This window comes from Ambystoma mexicanum, chromosome 1q (assembly GCF_040938575.1).
Source record: "Ambystoma mexicanum isolate Mex_15411 chromosome 1q, UKY_AmexF1_1, whole genome shotgun sequence".
NCBI classification, from domain to species: domain Eukaryota; kingdom Metazoa; phylum Chordata; class Amphibia; order Caudata; family Ambystomatidae; genus Ambystoma; species Ambystoma mexicanum.
In genome coordinates this window covers 229,989,556-230,006,459 of record NC_090922.1, presented here as the reverse complement: position 1 = coordinate 230,006,459, position 16,904 = coordinate 229,989,556, and the positions used below count along the sequence as shown (strand labels likewise).

The 16,904-nt window shown below is 43.9% G+C and overlaps 5 non-coding genes across 5 annotated transcripts; all 5 read left to right on the top strand.

Moving 5' to 3' along the window:
- The first annotated feature begins 3,487 nt into the window (after positions 1 to 3,487).
- Positions 3,488 to 3,594, top strand: LOC138565257 (U6 spliceosomal RNA). Its single transcript, XR_011301151.1, has one exon. It is a non-coding gene; the product is annotated as a U6 spliceosomal RNA (small nuclear RNA).
- Positions 3,595 to 6,005: 2,411 nt separating this feature from the next.
- On the top strand, positions 6,006 to 6,112 carry LOC138565256 (U6 spliceosomal RNA). Its single transcript, XR_011301150.1, has one exon. It is a non-coding gene; the product is annotated as a U6 spliceosomal RNA (small nuclear RNA).
- A 2,401-nt stretch (positions 6,113 to 8,513) lies between these two features.
- LOC138565255 (U6 spliceosomal RNA) lies at positions 8,514 to 8,620 on the top strand. Its single transcript, XR_011301149.1, has one exon. It is a non-coding gene; the product is annotated as a U6 spliceosomal RNA (small nuclear RNA).
- Positions 8,621 to 13,948: 5,328 nt separating this feature from the next.
- LOC138565254 (U6 spliceosomal RNA) lies at positions 13,949 to 14,055 on the top strand. Its single transcript, XR_011301148.1, has one exon. It is a non-coding gene; the product is annotated as a U6 spliceosomal RNA (small nuclear RNA).
- A 2,405-nt stretch (positions 14,056 to 16,460) lies between these two features.
- Positions 16,461 to 16,567, top strand: LOC138565253 (U6 spliceosomal RNA). The gene has a single exon (XR_011301147.1). It is a non-coding gene; the product is annotated as a U6 spliceosomal RNA (small nuclear RNA).
- The last annotated feature ends 337 nt before the right edge of the window (positions 16,568 to 16,904 follow it).

Here is a 16,904-nt window from a genome sequence, read left to right as displayed (position 1 = left end):
GGCTTAGCCAAGCAAACTAGACGCGGGTCGAAGGTTGAGCAATCCTTTAATCAGCAGCAAAGTTAACATTGAAATAAGCCTCAGAATCTCTTAAAGGATGGTCCAACATCTGTTGCTGGCAGTGCGCAATGGGGCAGCCTGGGTCCTGACACCTTAAGCCATCTCCTATTCTTGCCTTGTCCTTGATCCAGCCATGGGCCCACATGCACTCAGAGGTACAGAGTGTTTCTCATGTCTCTGGGTCTGCTGTGATGCTCTCACTCTTGCATCACCCAGCCATCGTGATGGGGAGAGGGGTGTCGATTTGCAAGCACCGTTGAGCATGAATCTTTTTATCTTTAAATATAATTGGCATTAAACCAAACCCTTTAGGACCAGATCAATAAAGCAGCAAAGAATGCTGATGTATTGCTGTTTGCCGCTTAATTCCATTCCATCCGACATCTAAATGGTGTTTGGTCAAACGTTTGCCATATCAAATGTCCTTATGTTAAAGAGCAGAAAGTCCAGAGGTCCTAATCAATGGTTTGGTTGGCTCTCCCTTTGCGCTTGCCTTAAGGCGTCAGCCCGATTGCGCCCTGCAAGCAACCAGTGTTGGCCCATCCTTTAAGAGATTCTGAAGCTGATTTCAATGTTATTTTTGCTGCTGATTTAAGGATTGCTCAACCTTCGGCCCACGTCTAATTTCCTTGGCTATGCCCTTGACATCTTTTACAGCTTGTATTGGTGGGAGATGATGTGAGTTTATCAAGAGCAACGGGATATGAGGCATGTGGGCCATAAAAAACATGTCTAGGATCTTTTTTTATAAGAAAGTCTCTTTAAGTAGGGAACTTTGGACAACACTGCTGAGAGCAAAAGGATTACACAAAAGGTAAGCGGGTCAGTGGGTCAAGGGATAGCACATCTGACTGTGAGTCCGTTTATTGTAAGTCCAAATCCTACCTGTTTCAACATTTTTCCAGGCTTTTGGTTTCATTTCTTAACAGATCCATTCCTATGTACCTCAGCAAAACATGTACTAATATTGGAATGAAAATGGGAAAATAGAATTGGCCCCTGCTTCAAAGGATGACACGCACATTCGTAAAGCATTCACTATTTTTGGCACACGACAGGACAGAAACTTTCTTAATCTGCAAGTATTTATTTTTTAATACATCTTTTTTTAATGAAGATTGAAATTGTATTTTCATACATAATACACGACAACACAATACATTTTGGGCCAAATTCAACACTAATGCCTCGGGAGACTTTTACTTGTGAGTCCTATTGACTGAATGAACAGCCCCATCTCCTTCAATTTCTTGACTTGTACTTTTAGAAGTGGCACGCTGCTTTTGTTTTTTATCCCATTCTACCAAACTCAGTATTATCACTTTTCCTCTTGTTGTGCACTCCAGCGTCAACTGCTTTAAGGAGCTATTTGCAAACATCGCTCTGAACTACAGCTTTACTTGCTTCTAGGCCTTAATCTTTAATTGTGGCTTAGCAGTGTACTCCGGATTTGGCTGCTTTTAGTTGGTTAATTCTTTTTTTATTTCTGTAACTTTCAAACAGTCCCATTGTGAAATACCATTGTCACAATGTGCTGCAGTGCAGGAAAACTTAAAATGAATGGTAGGGAGGGGGGGGTTATGGGGGAGGGAGGGAGGAGAGAGAGACAGAGAGAGAGAAAACAAAGAAAATATGGTTTTCGGTGGCTATGTGTTTGCATGGAAAAGATTTTAGGCTTTTAATCATGTGGAAAGGGGCTCTGTGGCTGGCATGGCAGCCTGTTGATGCTTTGTTGAGTTGCTTGGAACATGCAAGGAAGGAGACCTGAAGCACTCCCGACCAGGTCGCATGTCTCCAAGTTACTGAAATCCCACAGACCTTCTCCCCGTGCCACAAAGTTCTGGGAGATGAGCTCTGCAGTTGTTCCCCACAAGTCGCCAAGCTCCCCAGATTTACTTTCTCAGAGTTGCTAGTTACTGCTACCCTACCTCGACCACTATATTTTGCCCAGATACTTGCTACTGTGGAGTAAGCAGGGGTAAGAAAGAGAGCGAGGGGGTTTGCCTATGCAAATCATCTGCCAGGATCCTACCTGGGAGGTCATTCCATCTCACCAGCTGACACCTGGGCAGCGGCAGGTAATTTGGAGAACAGATATATACGGACAGGCCACAAAGCAAAGGCTGAGCTGTTGATTGAGGATCCCTTTTGCCATGTCTCCCTAAGTTACAGAGGTCCAGAAAATTCCACCCTCAGCTCTCATAGAGAGGTCCTTGGCCGATCGTGGCCGATCAGAGGAGGGAAGTGTCGGAGGTGACTGCACACTGCCTCACCTTCACTGCTTTCTACAGTGGTAATGCTTTTGCAGAAGGGGCCTGTACAAGTGATTTTGTTCTGCGCTGTGGGAAAGTGACATTTATCCACTGACATTAACCAAACTACTTGCGCTGTTCAACGCACATGCATGCAGAGAAATAATGTTATGTTTTTTGGGGAAGGTCTAGAGGGTCCTGCTGATGATTCTTTTAAGCTGTCTGCTACTCTTGCTTTTACATAGAGTCTTCCCTGCCCAGGAATGTTTAAGGTATACTGTATGTCCCTCCCTTACAATGAAAACTCTGTTGAAAGCACAGAGGTACATAGGAATGGATCTGTTAAGAAATGAGACAAAAAGCCTGGAAAATGTAGAAACAGGTAGTATTTGGACTTAGCACATTTGACTGTGAGTTAGTTTATTGTATCAGTTGACCCACTGACCCCCTTACCTTTTGTGTAATACTTTTGCTCTCAGTGGGGTTGCCCAAAGTTCCCTTCTTAAAGCGGCTTTCTTATAAAAAAATCCTAGACCTGCTTTTTGTGGCACACATGCCTCATATCCCGTTGCAGTTGATAAAGTCACATCATCTCCCACCAGTACAAGCTGTAAAAGATTTCCAGGGCTTATCCAAGCAAACTAGACGTGGGTCGAAGGTTGAGCAATCCTTAAATCAGCAGCAAAGTTAAAATTGAAATCAGCCTCAGAATCCTTTATAGGATGGTCCAACATCTGTTGCTTACAGGGCTCAATCGGACAGCCTCTGGTGCTGACTCCTTAAGCCACCTCCTGTTTTTGCCTTGTCCTTGATACAGCCATGGGCCCACATACACTCAGAGGTACCGAGTTTTTCTCATGTCTATTGGGTCTATTGTGATGCTCTCAGGCTTGTATGACCCAGCCATTGTGATGGGGAGGGGGTTTTCATTTTGCAAGCACCCTGGACCATTAATCTTTATATCTTTAAATATAATTGGCATTAAACTAAAACCCTTTAGGGCCAGATCAATACAGCAGCAAAGAATGCTTATTCGTTGTTGTTTGCCTCTTCATTTCATACCACCCGATATCTAAATGGTGTTTGGACTTTCTGCCCTCTGAAATAAGGACATTTGGTATGGCAAACCTTTGACCAGAGGTCCTAATCAATGGTTTGATTGACTCTCCCTTTGCGCTTGCTTCTGCAACACATGTACTAATATTGGAATGATAATGGGAAATTTAAATCGGCCCCTGCTCTAAAGGATGACACGCACATTCGTAAAGCATTCACTATTTTTGGAACATGACTGGACAGAAACTTTCTTAATTTGCAAGTGTTGATTTTTTAATAGATCTTTCTTTATTGAAGATTGAAATTGTATGTTCATTCATATTACACGACAACACAATGCATTTTGCGCCAAATTCAACACTAATGCCTCAGGAGCCTTTTACTTGTGAGTCCTCTTGACTGAATGAACAGCCCCGTCCCCTTCAATTTCTTGACTTGTACTTTTACAAGTGGCACGCTTCTTTTGTTTTTTTTTATCCCATTCTACCAAACTCAGTATTATCACTTTCCCCCTTGTTGTGCACTCCAGCGTAAACTGCTTTAAGGTGCTATTTGCAAATATCGCTCTGAACTACAGCTTTACTTGCTTCTGGGCCTTAATCTTTAAATGGGGCTGAGCAGAGTACTCCGGGTTTGGCTGCTTTTAGTTGGTTGATTTCTTTTTTGATTTCTGTAACTTTCAAACAGTCCCATTGTGAAATACCATTGCCACAATGTGCTGCAGTGCATGAAAACTTAAAATTAATGGTAGGGAGAGGGAGAGGGGCTGGGGGGAAGAGAGAGTGCGGGAGGGTGGGAGGGAGCGAGGGAAGGAGACAGGGAGGAGAGAGAGAGAAAACAAAGAAAATATGGTATTTGGGGGCTATGTATTTGCATGGAAAAGATTTTAGCCTTTTAATCAAGTGGAAAGGGGCTCTGTGGTTGGTATCTCAGCCTGTTGATGCTTTGTTGAGTTGCTTGGAACATGCAAGGAAGGAGACCTGAAGCACTCCCGACCAGGTTGCATGTCTCCAAGTTACTGAAATCCAACAGACCTCCTCCCTGTGCCACAAACTTCTGGGCACTGAGCTCTGCAGTTGTTCCCCACAGGTCGCCAAGTGTCCCAGATTTACTTTCTCAGAGTTGCTAGTTACTGCTACCCCACCTCGACCACTATATTTTCCCCAGATACTTGCTACTGTGGAGTAAGCAGGGCTAAGAGAGAGGGAGAGGGGGTGTGCCTATGCAAATCATCTGCCAGTATGCTTCCTGGGAGGTCATTCCATCTCACCATCTGACACCTGGGCAGCGGCAGGTAATTTGGAGAACAGACATATTCGGACAGGCCACAGAGCAAAAGCTGGGCCGTTGATTGAGGATCCCTTTAGCCATGTCTCCCTAAGTTACTGAGGTCCAGAAAAATTCCACCCTCAGCTCTTATAGAGAGGTCCTTGGCCGATCGTGGCCGATCAGGGTCGGGGGTGGGGGGACTGCACACTGCCTCACCTTTTCACTGCTTTCTACAGCGGTAATGCTTTTGCAGAAGGGGCCTGTACAAGTGATTTTGTCTGCGCTGTGGGAAAGTGACATTTATCCACTGACATTAACCAAATTACTTGCGCTGTTCAACGCACATACATGCATAGAAATCATGTTATGTTTTTTGGGGAAGGTCTAGAGGGTCCTGCTGATGATTTATTAAGCTGTCTGCTACTCTTGCTTTTACATAGTCTTCCCTGCCCAGGCATGTTTAAGGCATACTGCATGTCCCTCCATTACAATGAAAACTCTGTTGAAAGCACAGAGGTACATAGGAATGGATCTGTTAAGAAATGAGACAAAAAGCCTGGAAAATGTAGAAACAGGTAGTATTTGGACTTAGCACATTTGACTGTGAGTTAGTTTATTGTATCAGTTGACCCACTGACCCCCTTACCTTTTGTGTAATACTTTTGCTCTCAGTGGGGTTGCCCAAAGTTCCCTTCTTAAAGCGGCTTTCTTATAAAAAAATCCTAGACCTGCTTTTTGTGGCACACATGCCTCATATCCCGTTGCAGTTGATAAAGTCACATCATCTCCCACCAGTACAAGCTGTAAAAGATTTCCAGGGCTTATCCAAGCAAACTAGACGTGGGTCGAAGGTTGAGCAATCCTTAAATCAGCAGCAAAGTTAAAATTGAAATCAGCCTCAGAATCCTTTATAGGATGGTCCAACATCTGTTGCTTACAGGGCTCAATCGGACAGCCTCTGGTGCTGACTCCTTAAGCCACCTCCTGTTTTTGCCTTGTCCTTGATACAGCCATGGGCCCACATACACTCAGAGGTACCGAGTTTTTCTCATGTCTATTGGGTCTATTGTGATGCTCTCAGGCTTGTATGACCCAGCCATTGTGATGGGGAGGGGGTTTTCATTTTGCAAGCACCCTGGACCATTAATCTTTATATCTTTAAATATAATTGGCATTAAACTAAAACCCTTTAGGGCCAGATCAATACAGCAGCAAAGAATGCTTATTCGTTGTTGTTTGCCTCTTCATTTCATACCACCCGATATCTAAATGGTGTTTGGACTTTCTGCCCTCTGAAATAAGGACATTTGGTATGGCAAACCTTTGACCAGAGGTCCTAATCAATGGTTTGATTGACTCTCCCTTTGCGCTTGCTTCTGCAACACATGTACTAATATTGGAATGATAATGGGAAATTTAAATCGGCCCCTGCTCTAAAGGATGACACGCACATTCGTAAAGCATTCACTATTTTTGGAACATGACTGGACAGAAACTTTCTTAATTTGCAAGTGTTGATTTTTTAATAGATCTTTCTTTATTGAAGATTGAAATTGTATGTTCATTCATATTACACGACAACACAATGCATTTTGCGCCAAATTCAACACTAATGCCTCAGGAGCCTTTTACTTGTGAGTCCTCTTGACTGAATGAACAGCCCCGTCCCCTTCAATTTCTTGACTTGTACTTTTACAAGTGGCACGCTTCTTTTGTTTTTTTTTATCCCATTCTACCAAACTCAGTATTATCACTTTCCCCCTTGTTGTGCACTCCAGCGTAAACTGCTTTAAGGTGCTATTTGCAAATATCGCTCTGAACTACAGCTTTACTTGCTTCTGGGCCTTAATCTTTAAATGGGGCTGAGCAGAGTACTCCGGGTTTGGCTGCTTTTAGTTGGTTGATTTCTTTTTTGATTTCTGTAACTTTCAAACAGTCCCATTGTGAAATACCATTGCCACAATGTGCTGCAGTGCATGAAAACTTAAAATTAATGGTAGGGAGAGGGAGAGGGGCTGGGGGGAAGAGAGAGTGCGGGAGGGTGGGAGGGAGCGAGGGAAGGAGACAGGGAGGAGAGAGAGAGAAAACAAAGAAAATATGGTATTTGGGGGCTATGTATTTGCATGGAAAAGATTTTAGCCTTTTAATCAAGTGGAAAGGGGCTCTGTGGTTGGTATCTCAGCCTGTTGATGCTTTGTTGAGTTGCTTGGAACATGCAAGGAAGGAGACCTGAAGCACTCCCGACCAGGTTGCATGTCTCCAAGTTACTGAAATCCAACAGACCTCCTCCCTGTGCCACAAACTTCTGGGCACTGAGCTCTGCAGTTGTTCCCCACAGGTCGCCAAGTGTCCCAGATTTACTTTCTCAGAGTTGCTAGTTACTGCTACCCCACCTCGACCACTATATTTTCCCCAGATACTTGCTACTGTGGAGTAAGCAGGGCTAAGAGAGAGGGAGAGGGGGTGTGCCTATGCAAATCATCTGCCAGTATGCTTCCTGGGAGGTCATTCCATCTCACCATCTGACACCTGGGCAGCGGCAGGTAATTTGGAGAACAGACATATTCGGACAGGCCACAGAGCAAAAGCTGGGCCGTTGATTGAGGATCCCTTTAGCCATGTCTCCCTAAGTTACTGAGGTCCAGAAAAATTCCACCCTCAGCTCTTATAGAGAGGTCCTTGGCCGATCAGGGTCGGGGGTGGGGGGACTGCACACTGCCTCACCTTTTCACTGCTTTCTACAGCGGTAATGCTTTTGCAGAAGGGGCCTGTACAAGTGATTTTGTCTGCGCTGTGGGAAAGTGACATTTATCCACTGACATTAACCAAATTACTTGCGCTGTTCAACGCACATACATGCATAGAAATCATGTTATGTTTTTTGGGGAAGGTCTAGAGGGTCCTGCTGATGATTTATTAAGCTGTCTGCTACTCTTGCTTTTACATAGTCTTCCCTGCCCAGGCATGTTTAAGGCATACTGCATGTCCCTCCATTACAATGAAAACTCTGTTGAAAGCACAGAGGTACATAGGAATGGATCTGTTAAGAAATGAGACAAAAAGCCTGGAAAATGTAGAAACAGGTAGTATTTGGACTTAGCACATTTGACTGTGAGTTAGTTTATTGTATCAGTTGACCCACTGACCCCCTTACCTTTTGTGTAATACTTTTGCTCTCAGTGGGGTTGCCCAAAGTTCCCTTCTTAAAGCGGCTTTCTTATAAAAAAATCCTAGACCTGCTTTTTGTGGCACACATGCCTCATATCCCGTTGCAGTTGATAAAGTCACATCATCTCCCACCAGTACAAGCTGTAAAAGATTTCCAGGGCTTATCCAAGCAAACTAGACGTGGGTCGAAGGTTGAGCAATCCTTAAATCAGCAGCAAAGTTAAAATTGAAATCAGCCTCAGAATCCTTTATAGGATGGTCCAACATCTGTTGCTTACAGGGCTCAATCGGACAGCCTCTGGTGCTGACTCCTTAAGCCACCTCCTGTTTTTGCCTTGTCCTTGATACAGCCATGGGCCCACATACACTCAGAGGTACCGAGTTTTTCTCATGTCTATTGGGTCTATTGTGATGCTCTCAGGCTTGTATGACCCAGCCATTGTGATGGGGAGGGGGTTTTCATTTTGCAAGCACCCTGGACCATTAATCTTTATATCTTTAAATATAATTGGCATTAAACTAAAACCCTTTAGGGCCAGATCAATACAGCAGCAAAGAATGCTTATTCGTTGTTGTTTGCCTCTTCATTTCATACCACCCGATATCTAAATGGTGTTTGGACTTTCTGCCCTCTGAAATAAGGACATTTGGTATGGCAAACCTTTGACCAGAGGTCCTAATCAATGGTTTGATTGACTCTCCCTTTGCGCTTGCTTCTGCAACACATGTACTAATATTGGAATGATAATGGGAAATTTAAATCGGCCCCTGCTCTAAAGGATGACACGCACATTCGTAAAGCATTCACTATTTTTGGAACATGACTGGACAGAAACTTTCTTAATTTGCAAGTGTTGATTTTTTAATAGATCATACAATTTCAATCTTCAATAAAGAAAGTTCATTCATATTACACGACAACACAATGCATTTTGCGCCAAATTCAACACTAATGCCTCAGGAGCCTTTTACTTGTGAGTCCTCTTGACTGAATGAACAGCCCCGTCCCCTTCAATTTCTTGACTTGTACTTTTACAAGTGGCACGCTTCTTTTGTTTTTTTTTATCCCATTCTACCAAACTCAGTATTATCACTTTCCCCCTTGTTGTGCACTCCAGCGTAAACTGCTTTAAGGTGCTATTTGCAAATATCGCTCTGAACTACAGCTTTACTTGCTTCTGGGCCTTAATCTTTAAATGGGGCTGAGCAGAGTACTCCGGGTTTGGCTGCTTTTAGTTGGTTGATTTCTTTTTTGATTTCTGTAACTTTCAAACAGTCCCATTGTGAAATACCATTGCCACAATGTGCTGCAGTGCATGAAAACTTAAAATTAATGGTAGGGAGAGGGAGAGGGGCTGGGGGGAAGAGAGAGTGCGGGAGGGTGGGAGGGAGCGAGGGAAGGAGACAGGGAGGAGAGAGAGAGAAAACAAAGAAAATATGGTATTTGGGGGCTATGTATTTGCATGGAAAAGATTTTAGCCTTTTAATCAAGTGGAAAGGGGCTCTGTGGTTGGTATCTCAGCCTGTTGATGCTTTGTTGAGTTGCTTGGAACATGCAAGGAAGGAGACCTGAAGCACTCCCGACCAGGTTGCATGTCTCCAAGTTACTGAAATCCAACAGACCTCCTCCCTGTGCCACAAACTTCTGGGCACTGAGCTCTGCAGTTGTTCCCCACAGGTCGCCAAGTGTCCCAGATTTACTTTCTCAGAGTTGCTAGTTACTGCTACCCCACCTCGACCACTATATTTTCCCCAGATACTTGCTACTGTGGAGTAAGCAGGGCTAAGAGAGAGGGGGTGTGCCTATGCAAATCATCTGCCAGTATGCTTCCTGGGAGGTCATTCCATCTCACCATCTGACACCTGGGCAGCGGCAGGTAATTTGGAGAACAGACATATTCGGACAGGCCACAGAGCAAAAGCTGGGCCGTTGATTGAGGATCCCTTTAGCCATGTCTCCCTAAGTTACTGAGGTCCAGAAAAATTCCACCCTCAGCTCTTATAGAGAGGTCCTTGGCCGATCGTGGCCGATCAGGGTCGGGGGTGGGGGGACTGCACACTGCCTCACCTTTTCACTGCTTTCTACAGCGGTAATGCTTTTGCAGAAGGGGCCTGTACAAGTGATTTTGTCTGCGCTGTGGGAAAGTGACATTTATCCACTGACATTAACCAAATTACTTGCGCTGTTCAACGCACATACATGCATAGAAATCATGTTATGTTTTTTGGGGAAGGTCTAGAGGGTCCTGCTGATGATTTATTAAGCTGTCTGCTACTCTTGCTTTTACATAGTCTTCCCTGCCCAGGCATGTTTAAGGCATACTGCATGTCCCTCCATTACAATGAAAACTCTGTTGAAAGCACAGAGGTACATAGGAATGGATCTGTTAAGAACTGAAACAAAAAGCCTGGAAAAATGTCGAAACGCGTAGGATTTGGACTTACAATTAACTGACTCACATTCAGATGTGCTATCCCTTGCCCCCCTGACCCCCTTTCCTTTTGTGTAATCCTTTTGTTCTCAGTAGGGTTTTCCAAAGTGGCTTTCAAATAAAAGATCATAGACCTGCATTTTGTGGCACACATGCCTCATATCCCGTTGCTCTTGATAAACTCACATCATCTCCCACCAATACAAGCTGTAAAAGATTTTCAGGGCTTAGCCAAGCAAACTAGACGCGGGTCGAAGGTTGAGCAATCCTTTAATCAGCAGCAAAGTTAACATTGAAATAAGCCTCAGAATCTCTTAAAGGATGGTCCAACATCTGTTGCTGGCAGTGCGCAATGGGGCAGCCTGGGTCCTGACACCTTAAGCCATCTCCTATTCTTGCCTTGTCCTTGATCCAGCCATGGGCCCACATGCACTCAGAGGTACAGAGTGTTTCTCATGTCTCTGGGTCTGCTGTGATGCTCTCACTCTTGCATCACCCAGCCATCGTGATGGGGAGAGGGGTGTCGATTTGCAAGCACCGTTGAGCATGAATCTTTTTATCTTTAAATATAATTGGCATTAAACCAAACCCTTTAGGACCAGATCAATAAAGCAGCAAAGAATGCTGATGTATTGCTGTTTGCCGCTTAATTCCATACCATCCGACATCTAAATGGTGTTTGGTCAAACGTTTGCCATATCAAATGTCCTTATGTTAAAGAGCAGAAAGTCCAGAGGTCCTAATCAATGGTTTGGTTGGCTCTCCCTTTGCGCTTGCCTTAAGGCGTCAGCCCGATTGCGCCCTGCAAGCAACCAGTGTTGGCCCATCCTTTAAGAGATTCTGAAGCTGATTTCAATGTTATTTTTGCTGCTGATTTAAGGATTGCTCAACCTTCGGCCCACGTCTAATTTCCTTGGCTATGCCCTTGACATCTTTTACAGCTTGTATTGGTGGGAGATGATGTGAGTTTATCAAGAGCAACGGGATATGAGGCATGTGGGCCATAAAAAACATGTCTAGGATCTTTTTTTATAAGAAAGTCTCTTTAAGTAGGGAACTTTGGACAACACTGCTGAGAGCAAAAGGATTACACAAAAGGTAAGCGGGTCAGTGGGTCAAGGGATAGCACATCTGACTGTGAGTCCGTTTATTGTAAGTCCAAATCCTACCTGTTTCAACATTTTTCCAGGCTTTTGGTTTCATTTCTTAACAGATCCATTCCTATGTACCTCAGCAAAACATGTACTAATATTGGAATGAAAATGGGAAAATAGAATTGGCCCCTGCTTCAAAGGATGACACGCACATTCGTAAAGCATTCACTATTTTTGGCACACGACAGGACAGAAACTTTCTTAATCTGCAAGTATTTATTTTTTAATACATCTTTTTTTAATGAAGATTGAAATTGTATTTTCATACATAATACACGACAACACAATACATTTTGGGCCAAATTCAACACTAATGCCTCGGGAGACTTTTACTTGTGAGTCCTATTGACTGAATGAACAGCCCCATCTCCTTCAATTTCTTGACTTGTACTTTTAGAAGTGGCACGCTGCTTTTGTTTTTTATCCCATTCTACCAAACTCAGTATTATCACTTTTCCTCTTGTTGTGCACTCCAGCGTCAACTGCTTTAAGGAGCTATTTGCAAACATCGCTCTGAACTACAGCTTTACTTGCTTCTAGGCCTTAATCTTTAATTGTGGCTTAGCAGTGTACTCCGGATTTGGCTGCTTTTAGTTGGTTAATTCTTTTTTTATTTCTGTAACTTTCAAACAGTCCCATTGTGAAATACCATTGTCACAATGTGCTGCAGTGCAGGAAAACTTAAAATGAATGGTAGGGAGGGGGGGGTTATGGGGGAGGGAGGGAGGAGAGAGAGACAGAGAGAGAGAAAACAAAGAAAATATGGTTTTCGGTGGCTATGTGTTTGCATGGAAAAGATTTTAGGCTTTTAATCATGTGGAAAGGGGCTCTGTGGCTGGCATGGCAGCCTGTTGATGCTTTGTTGAGTTGCTTGGAACATGCAAGGAAGGAGACCTGAAGCACTCCCGACCAGGTCGCATGTCTCCAAGTTACTGAAATCCCACAGACCTTCTCCCCGTGCCACAAAGTTCTGGGAGATGAGCTCTGCAGTTGTTCCCCACAAGTCGCCAAGCTCCCCAGATTTACTTTCTCAGAGTTGCTAGTTACTGCTACCCTACCTCGACCACTATATTTTGCCCAGATACTTGCTACTGTGGAGTAAGCAGGGGTAAGAAAGAGAGCGAGGGGGTTTGCCTATGCAAATCATCTGCCAGGATCCTACCTGGGAGGTCATTCCATCTCACCAGCTGACACCTGGGCAGCGGCAGGTAATTTGGAGAACAGATATATACGGACAGGCCACAAAGCAAAGGCTGAGCTGTTGATTGAGGATCCCTTTTGCCATGTCTCCCTAAGTTACAGAGGTCCAGAAAATTCCACCCTCAGCTCTAATAGAGAGGTCCTTGGCCGATCGTGGCCGATCAGAGGAGGGAAGTGTCGGAGGTGACTGCACACTGCCTCACCTTCACTGCTTTCTACAGTGGTAATGCTTTTGCAGAAGGGGCCTGTACAAGTGATTTTGTTCTGCGCTGTGGGAAAGTGACATTTATCCACTGACATTAACCAAACTACTTGCGCTGTTCAACGCACATGCATGCAGAGAAATAATGTTATGTTTTTTGGGGAAGGTCTAGAGGGTCCTGCTGATGATTCTTTTAAGCTGTCTGCTACTCTTGCTTTTACATAGAGTCTTCCCTGCCCAGGAATGTTTAAGGTATACTGTATGTCCCTCCCTTACAATGAAAACTCTGTTGAAAGCACAGAGGTACATAGGAATGGATCTGTTAAGAAATGAGACAAAAAGCCTGGAAAATGTAGAAACAGGTAGTATTTGGACTTAGCACATTTGACTGTGAGTTAGTTTATTGTATCAGTTGACCCACTGACCCCCTTACCTTTTGTGTAATACTTTTGCTCTCAGTGGGGTTGCCCAAAGTTCCCTTCTTAAAGCGGCTTTCTTATAAAAAAATCCTAGACCTGCTTTTTGTGGCACACATGCCTCATATCCCGTTGCAGTTGATAAAGTCACATCATCTCCCACCAGTACAAGCTGTAAAAGATTTCCAGGGCTTATCCAAGCAAACTAGACGTGGGTCGAAGGTTGAGCAATCCTTAAATCAGCAGCAAAGTTAAAATTGAAATCAGCCTCAGAATCCTTTATAGGATGGTCCAACATCTGTTGCTTACAGGGCTCAATCGGACAGCCTCTGGTGCTGACTCCTTAAGCCACCTCCTGTTTTTGCCTTGTCCTTGATACAGCCATGGGCCCACATACACTCAGAGGTACCGAGTTTTTCTCATGTCTATTGGGTCTATTGTGATGCTCTCAGGCTTGTATGACCCAGCCATTGTGATGGGGAGGGGGTTTTCATTTTGCAAGCACCCTGGACCATTAATCTTTATATCTTTAAATATAATTGGCATTAAACTAAAACCCTTTAGGGCCAGATCAATACAGCAGCAAAGAATGCTTATTCGTTGTTGTTTGCCTCTTCATTTCATACCACCCGATATCTAAATGGTGTTTGGACTTTCTGCCCTCTGAAATAAGGACATTTGGTATGGCAAACCTTTGACCAGAGGTCCTAATCAATGGTTTGATTGACTCTCCCTTTGCGCTTGCTTCTGCAACACATGTACTAATATTGGAATGATAATGGGAAATTTAAATCGGCCCCTGCTCTAAAGGATGACACGCACATTCGTAAAGCATTCACTATTTTTGGAACATGACTGGACAGAAACTTTCTTAATTTGCAAGTGTTGATTTTTTAATAGATCTTTCTTTATTGAAGATTGAAATTGTATGTTCATTCATATTACACGACAACACAATGCATTTTGCGCCAAATTCAACACTAATGCCTCAGGAGCCTTTTACTTGTGAGTCCTCTTGACTGAATGAACAGCCCCGTCCCCTTCAATTTCTTGACTTGTACTTTTACAAGTGGCACGCTTCTTTTGTTTTTTTTTATCCCATTCTACCAAACTCAGTATTATCACTTTCCCCCTTGTTGTGCACTCCAGCGTAAACTGCTTTAAGGTGCTATTTGCAAATATCGCTCTGAACTACAGCTTTACTTGCTTCTGGGCCTTAATCTTTAAATGGGGCTGAGCAGAGTACTCCGGGTTTGGCTGCTTTTAGTTGGTTGATTTCTTTTTTGATTTCTGTAACTTTCAAACAGTCCCATTGTGAAATACCATTGCCACAATGTGCTGCAGTGCATGAAAACTTAAAATTAATGGTAGGGAGAGGGAGAGGGGCTGGGGGGAAGAGAGAGTGCGGGAGGGTGGGAGGGAGCGAGGGAAGGAGACAGGGAGGAGAGAGAGAGAAAACAAAGAAAATATGGTATTTGGGGGCTATGTATTTGCATGGAAAAGATTTTAGCCTTTTAATCAAGTGGAAAGGGGCTCTGTGGTTGGTATCTCAGCCTGTTGATGCTTTGTTGAGTTGCTTGGAACATGCAAGGAAGGAGACCTGAAGCACTCCCGACCAGGTTGCATGTCTCCAAGTTACTGAAATCCAACAGACCTCCTCCCTGTGCCACAAACTTCTGGGCACTGAGCTCTGCAGTTGTTCCCCACAGGTCGCCAAGTGTCCCAGATTTACTTTCTCAGAGTTGCTAGTTACTGCTACCCCACCTCGACCACTATATTTTCCCCAGATACTTGCTACTGTGGAGTAAGCAGGGCTAAGAGAGAGGGGGTGTGCCTATGCAAATCATCTGCCAGTATGCTTCCTGGGAGGTCATTCCATCTCACCATCTGACACCTGGGCAGCGGCAGGTAATTTGGAGAACAGACATATTCGGACAGGCCACAGAGCAAAAGCTGGGCCGTTGATTGAGGATCCCTTTAGCCATGTCTCCCTAAGTTACTGAGGTCCAGAAAAATTCCACCCTCAGCTCTTATAGAGAGGTCCTTGGCCGATCGTGGCCGATCAGGGTCGGGGGTGGGGGGACTGCACACTGCCTCACCTTTTCACTGCTTTCTACAGCGGTAATGCTTTTGCAGAAGGGGCCTGTACAAGTGATTTTGTCTGCGCTGTGGGAAAGTGACATTTATCCACTGACATTAACCAAATTACTTGCGCTGTTCAACGCACATACATGCATAGAAATCATGTTATGTTTTTTGGGGAAGGTCTAGAGGGTCCTGCTGATGATTTATTAAGCTGTCTGCTACTCTTGCTTTTACATAGTCTTCCCTGCCCAGGCATGTTTAAGGCATACTGCATGTCCCTCCATTACAATGAAAACTCTGTTGAAAGCACAGAGGTACATAGGAATGGATCTGTTAAGAAATGAGACAAAAAGCCTGGAAAATGTAGAAACAGGTAGTATTTGGACTTAGCACATTTGACTGTGAGTTAGTTTATTGTATCAGTTGACCCACTGACCCCCTTACCTTTTGTGTAATACTTTTGCTCTCAGTGGGGTTGCCCAAAGTTCCCTTCTTAAAGCGGCTTTCTTATAAAAAAATCCTAGACCTGCTTTTTGTGGCACACATGCCTCATATCCCGTTGCAGTTGATAAAGTCACATCATCTCCCACCAGTACAAGCTGTAAAAGATTTCCAGGGCTTATCCAAGCAAACTAGACGTGGGTCGAAGGTTGAGCAATCCTTAAATCAGCAGCAAAGTTAAAATTGAAATCAGCCTCAGAATCCTTTATAGGATGGTCCAACATCTGTTGCTTACAGGGCTCAATCGGACAGCCTCTGGTGCTGACTCCTTAAGCCACCTCCTGTTTTTGCCTTGTCCTTGATACAGCCATGGGCCCACATACACTCAGAGGTACCGAGTTTTTCTCATGTCTATTGGGTCTATTGTGATGCTCTCAGGCTTGTATGACCCAGCCATTGTGATGGGGAGGGGGTTTTCATTTTGCAAGCACCCTGGACCATTAATCTTTATATCTTTAAATATAATTGGCATTAAACTAAAACCCTTTAGGGCCAGATCAATACAGCAGCAAAGAATGCTTATTCGTTGTTGTTTGCCTCTTCATTTCATACCACCCGATATCTAAATGGTGTTTGGACTTTCTGCCCTCTGAAATAAGGACATTTGGTATGGCAAACCTTTGACCAGAGGTCCTAATCAATGGTTTGATTGACTCTCCCTTTGCGCTTGCTTCTGCAACACATGTACTAATATTGGAATGATAATGGGAAATTTAAATCGGCCCCTGCTCTAAAGGATGACACGCACATTCGTAAAGCATTCACTATTTTTGGAACATGACTGGACAGAAACTTTCTTAATTTGCAAGTGTTGATTTTTTAATAGATCTTTCTTTATTGAAGATTGAAATTGTATGTTCATTCATATTACACGACAACACAATGCATTTTGCGCCAAATTCAACACTAATGCCTCAGGAGCCTTTTACTTGTGAGTCCTCTTGACTGAATGAACAGCCCCGTCCCCTTCAATTTCTTGACTTGTACTTTTACAAGTGGCACGCTTCTTTTGTTTTTTTTTATCCCATTCTACCAAACTCAGTATTATCACTTTCCCTCTTGTTGTGCACTCCAGCGTAAACTGCTTTAAGGTGCTATTTGCAAATATC